The 6,000-nt window shown below is 47.9% G+C and overlaps 1 protein-coding gene across 5 annotated transcripts in view; it reads right to left on the minus strand.

Moving 5' to 3' along the window:
* Positions 1-6,000, minus strand: part of LOC119390599 (uncharacterized) — a 55,924-nt gene extending 49,924 nt beyond the window's left edge. Inside the window, exon 1 of one of the 5 annotated variants that reach the window (XR_007415855.1) lies at positions 5,897-6,000. The gene's annotated coding sequence lies outside the window, so the exon portion shown is untranslated. The remainder of the gene's footprint in view (positions 1-5,896) is intronic. The other 4 variants (XR_005183397.2, XR_007415851.1, XR_007415854.1 and 1 more) reach the window with 4 other exon arrangements.

A 6,000-nucleotide genomic window follows, 5' to 3' on the forward strand; every position in this document is an offset into this window, starting at 1 on the left:
TATCAGACACCGGGCATGACTATTCCATCACGAGGGGAAACCTACCAATGCATATGGAGAAGCTTGTCACTCCATGGTGCGGAGCACAAATCCGTACAGTGGGCACGTCGTCACCCCACTCAGCATGTGCACGATCAGGGGCGGCATTCGTGGATGTACGTTTCTCTGCAGCTGCCTTGTTCTTCGCGAACGCTCCCGAGACAAGACATCGTCCTAGCTGCCGACTTTCTGCGCGACCAGGGTGCTATTATCGACCATCGAGAGCGCACCACGACGTTATAGACAGAAAGAGGAGCAGAAAAATCCGATGACAGCCATATCAGCACGTTTCGCGTTTCTGCCGACAGCATAACGTTGCCTCCGCGTTCAAGCGTTCTGGTCGTTGATGTCGTAGGTGACAAGTTACGTCACGGCGAGGCAGTCGCCGAAGGCAGCTTGGCGCTTTTGTTCAGCGTAGGTACATGCGCAGCCCGCAGCCTCGTCAGGCTTCGCGAGAGACGGTCTTGATCTTTGTGAGAAATTTTAGTAATGAGCACCGGTACCTATTTCGTCGCACTGCAATCGCTTTCGGTTACCCCATGGGAGACGTTGCTGAATGCTTTACGGCTATATCAACGGACAGTGGACTCCAATCGACATCGAGACACGTAGCTTGAACACTCGGAAAGGTAGTCGTTATAGCGAGCCTCTAGGAGCAACAACCAACAGCGCTTCATAGTTCGGCGTCGGCTGACCGCCGACGAAGCCGACGGCTGCTAGCGTGCTCGGGAGTCGCTCGGCTCCGAATAGACACTGCTGCATTTCGCGTCAGACGCGCCGGACTCGCATGTACAGGAACCTGCTTCGCGGGCTGTCTCGTCGGTTCCCGACAGGTAGCGCGGCGCGTTCTTCGCTTTACTGCGCATGCGCTCCACCAGATGCCATCGCCCCAGCGCGTTGGAACCACTAATCTCCACTAGGAGGAGCTGGATGGCGCATCGAGCACGCGGGCGTGAAGCCACCGGAAGCTGCCGTTTTTGTCCCGGAAGAGAGCTTTTCTCTTCTTTTTTTAAAGAAATACCTGCTTGTAGCGCAGTAAACTGTACGAATCGACCGGAAAAGTCGTCAGGGAAGACATTTCACGCGTAAGTACCTTAAGGTTGCATTACTTTTTACGCATTTTGTACGTTGCAGCACTCCACCGTATTCGGACGGTGTCGGCACGGCGTCTGCCATCTTTCGTGTAGCGTTCGTCGGCGTCTAAAGTGAGGCGTAATCGCAGAGTTTGAAAAAATAAAAAAGAAAAACGATCATAACAACAGCTGCCACCCGAGAATATTTGAATTGCGCCACGTAGACGGACAGAAGACGTCAGCTTCCGGGACAAACAGAGGACCTTCCGGTGGCTTCACAAGCGCCCGTCTCGCAGAGCGGGGATGCGCCGTCGAGCCTTTTTAATGGAGGTCAGTGGTTGGAACCGGCCCGACTGTAGCGGAGACCGATTTGCGCCTGGCGTAGCGTCGCCGGCTCAGCGTGACGAAACGCAACGTCTACGCGCGAGCTCGCGTCGGAAGTCGGAGTATCCGCCTCGTGCATCGGTATGGTGGCGCCACCGCTCGGCTAAGGCGGTTGTGCCCTCTCACAAACCCGCATAGGATCCCATGCATTTTCAATGAAGTTTGCGATTCCGTTGCGCAAAAACAAACTAGCGCCATCTCTCGACAATACGCCACACCGACGACGCGACACGTCCTCTTGCTTCCACCGACTGGCCATGCTCCAAGCTAACTCCTCTCTCCACTTTCTTTTATTTCTTTCGGTGGCCGTGAGAGCGCGCGCTGTGCACTGTGCTGTAGCGCACCCGACAAGACCGGCTGGGCTCGTCGCTTTCGTCGCGTCTTCCTTGAACGTTGCAACGTTAATATTGTGTTAAGGCGGTGGCCACACGTCGGACGATGAGCCCTGATTTCGTTCAGCTGCCATCTCATCTACAGCAACGTTTCAGACGCCTCAGCTGTGTACTTTTGTCCGTTGGTTGCTGGACAAGATGGCCTCCTGCAAGACTGCGTTTTTCCAAGTCAGCTGTGTGTGTAGTTCTCGGCGTCGTAGCAGTTTGATGACGCGAGGACGTCAACTGGTGCTACATCGTGGGAACCGCTGAAGTGACTGCAAGCTTGACGACATTGTGCCAGAATATTCTAGCGTACTGTACGCGCACGATTGTGCTACACTTAAAATACCGCGCTTGGCTTCGCGCGTCAACCTGGTACGCCTGTGTGCAACAAGTGTGTTGTTATCGTTGTTGCGTCGGTTAATATTGAATTGCTATTGGAATACCGTTTTTGCAAAGGTAAGTGAAGCTGTAAGTAGTTGTCCTGCTATATGCTCGCTACTCCACGAACATTACTTCTAGAATCGAATTTTATTTTGAGCTGCACGTACCAAAGGAGAATCTAGCATACGAGATACATTGCACGCGTGCGCATTTCCTATATAAATCTGAGTAATGCTACGCGTGCGCATTTCCTATATAAGTCTGAGTAATGCCATGCTCAATTTAGAGCGCATGTGTTAGAGGATTGTGGCTTCAATGGTGAAAGTGATTAGATATTCCGAAATATGTGATTGCAATGCAGTTAGAACTTTCTCATATGTTAATACGGTCTGTGAACAAAAAAAAAACGCTGTGTGCATGTTTGATGGTCATTTGCTACAGTACTTTCACGCATTATTATGCAGCTGTGTGACGGCTGTTAAAACGTTCAGCAAGTTAGATTTTGGTTTTCTTGGCCTAGTTGAGTGCTACGAGTGTTGGGCGAAGATAAAATCGTGTGTCTTTTGTGCGTTTCTTAAGCAGGCATACAGCCGTAATAGTCATTGTTGTTGTACTGTTTGGGGTGTTCAATGAAACAAGAATGCTGTTTTGTACTGCAACAATTTTTATTTCATCTGTGTTAACAGATCACGCAAACAACTTGGACACATGCACGTAAGAAACGTACGCAGTGCATCGCGCGCACGCATAAAAAAACGGGCCTGTCATTTTAAAACAAATAATATAGAACAATCGACGTAACAGACGGCATGGTTGTCTAGTGGAGCAGCGTCGGCAGTACAAATATCAAACCAGAATGAAACATGAATAGAAAAACGGAGAGTAACAGGCGCTTTACCCACGGCTTCTATGAGCCGCGCATATCCACCTATCGCCACCGTCCGCCGTTGGTGGCGCCACCAGTACCACTGAAAGCAGCAGCGCACGATGCGGATAACAGAGCCTTTACACACGTTTGCTCGTTTCGCTCTTTCCTTCGCTACGCTGTATTCATCGGCTCGTCTGTCCAGCTCTCCGAATGCCATTCCTCAGCGTCCGAACTGAAAACGCAAGGAGCGCGTGCACCGCCTAGCAGAGGAGCACGCGAGCGTTCGTGGTGAGTAGTATGATTGGCCCTACTTCTGCGGTATATACGCGCCATTGGAGTTTTGTGCTCCTGTGTACCAACGAGAGGTATAGAGCTTCGCTGTAAAATTTTTGTGCGGGTATTTTGGACCATACCGTGTTGTGTATCGCTTAGGCGATGTAAACTACGAAGGTTTCCCAACAGAAACATCACGCCACTCTCGTAGACCACGTTCATCTGATGCGGTTCACCCAACCAGGATAAAGCTGCACTTTTCGCGCTGACTGCGACTTATCTATCTATCTATCTATCTATCTATCTATCTATCTATCTATCTATCTATCTATCTATCTATCTATCTATCTATCTATCTATCTATCTATCTATCTATCTATCTATCTATCTATCTATCTATCTATCTATCTATCTATCTATCTATCTATCTATCTATCTATCTATCTATCTATCTATCTATCTATCTCTTGCTTCCTACGTCTGGGTGCTCTCGTGATCGCCTCCTTAACTTGGTGTACACCAAAATTCGCATGGGAGGGTAACAGGGCTTTACAAGTATGACTGCCTCGTCGTGACACGATTAACGTAAAAATTCTCTTGCGTACGTCGTCAAACCCTTTCCTCCAGACACGTGTGCCACATACCCGTTTGCCACGGGCCGCGGTATACGCGGGTATGCGCCACAGGTGATTGACAGTTTATATCTATCCAGGAACGGCGAGAACAGACATTGGCAATTTAAATGCGACAGTGCTAAGAAGTACTGACATCGGCAGCGTTGACCCGACGAATGCAAAGAATAAAAATTAGTATCCTAGCAGGAATCGGACCCAAGCATTCCCCATGCCAGTCAGATATTTTACCACAGAGCCACGCCATGTCTAGAAACTGCGTTGGAAAAAACTCTACGCAGGCCTAATGTCAGTGCAACATCGCTTGTGGTTGTAGTGCTAGCTGTGTAATCTTGTAAAAAAGCAAGAAACGCTAAATATGCACTCCTACGATACAGACGTCATCTCAGGTTAACGTCACTTGTGGTTCTAGTGTTGGCTCCGCTTTTTTAGCAGTCTAATAACCATTACATTTGTATTCCTATGATTCAGCAAGCGATATTCAAGGGTTGATCGACCCCGGACGAATGCACTAACTAGTTACGTATGGCATTCACATCACCGCACCGTAAAGTACACTTCGTTTCGGTAATACTGACGTATGTGCTATAACGTGAAAGCTGACGTTAGGTCAGACGACAAGTTACCCTTTAAACGCCAGTGTTGTCGACGTGCCTTGTAAGCCCACGATGCGCACACAACTACTACACTTACAAAAACACGTCGATCTACCTCTTTACTCTTGGCTCAGAGCCGAAAAATGCAGCATAGAACTACTCGCTGACTGCTTCGCACGAAACCGATTCCCGCAAGGTGTGGGATCTGTTCAACTCGTCGCTAGCTTTTATGGCTCAGCTTTCACTCTTGTTTCAAGCTGCGGCATCGAGACAATGCCTCGTTTTTTTTGTGGGGGGAGAGGGTAATGCCACGCTAGAGTGGCGGTAGAGGTCGAGAAGAATGAATTTGGTGGCTGCTTCGGCCGAAAGAAGACTTTTACTTAAAGTTAGAATTTACATTAACCGCCGGCTTCTTGGCCAATACCCCGTTGTGGGTGTGAGCCAAATGCGAGGAACAAGCAAGCAAGCAAGCAAACAGCCGTTCGCTTCGAGTTGACTGTTTGTCGTCTCCTCTCACGATGGTAAACTAATTAGCACAGTACCAAGTCCCACACAGAGCCTGACACTTTTCCAAAGTGGCTTTGCTAGAAGCAGCGGTGTGCGAAATATTTTTAGGTAAATCAAATGAGTTTTGGCTTATAAAGGAAGAAATACGTGTGTGGTATGGTCGTGCGAAATATCAAAAAAAAAAACGAGGGGACGTTGTGACAAGTTTTGTTTCATCATTACTAGTATTTCAAGTTTCTGCAACGCTATCATTTAAATACAGCAATCATTACTTTGAATATATTTTTTTCTATTCATAGTATTTCACTGTCTCCATCCGGCCTTGCGCCTACGTTTTCCATAACACCTACATGTTTTGATAGTAATAGTTCAACGTAGAGATGCTAAACAATAAAAACTATGGATATCAATCAGCTTATTGCACTGTAGCTCGATTATCCAAAGTTCTGCTGCCAAGACTATTACATTCTGCTATACACTGGCCGAATCAATGTAGCAAACAAACTAATCGCTGTCGGCACATTCATCATATGGGCCAATTCTTCTTCTAAGCATAGCGGTGTCAAGAATAGCATGAAACAGTCCCCTTCCAACGTGCGCAAATTTTATACAGCATCAGATCACAGTAGATCTCTGAGGGTTTGGTGTATAAAAGGAACCCAGCATTCTGATAAGGCAATGCAGACGCACGTTGGCTAACGTCAATTATCTTCCCTTGCACAGAACACAGGGCGCAAAAAAGACTTTACGAAATGAGAAAGCTTACCTAGTACGAGAAACATACTGATGGCGAGGTTCTTCATCTTGAACTGTTCCTGCTTAGAGCTGGTCGACAGGATCTGATTGCCTCTCCTCCTTTATATCGGTGCA

Source organism: Rhipicephalus sanguineus, chromosome 4, assembly GCF_013339695.2.
Source record: "Rhipicephalus sanguineus isolate Rsan-2018 chromosome 4, BIME_Rsan_1.4, whole genome shotgun sequence".
NCBI classification, from domain to species: domain Eukaryota; kingdom Metazoa; phylum Arthropoda; class Arachnida; order Ixodida; family Ixodidae; genus Rhipicephalus; species Rhipicephalus sanguineus.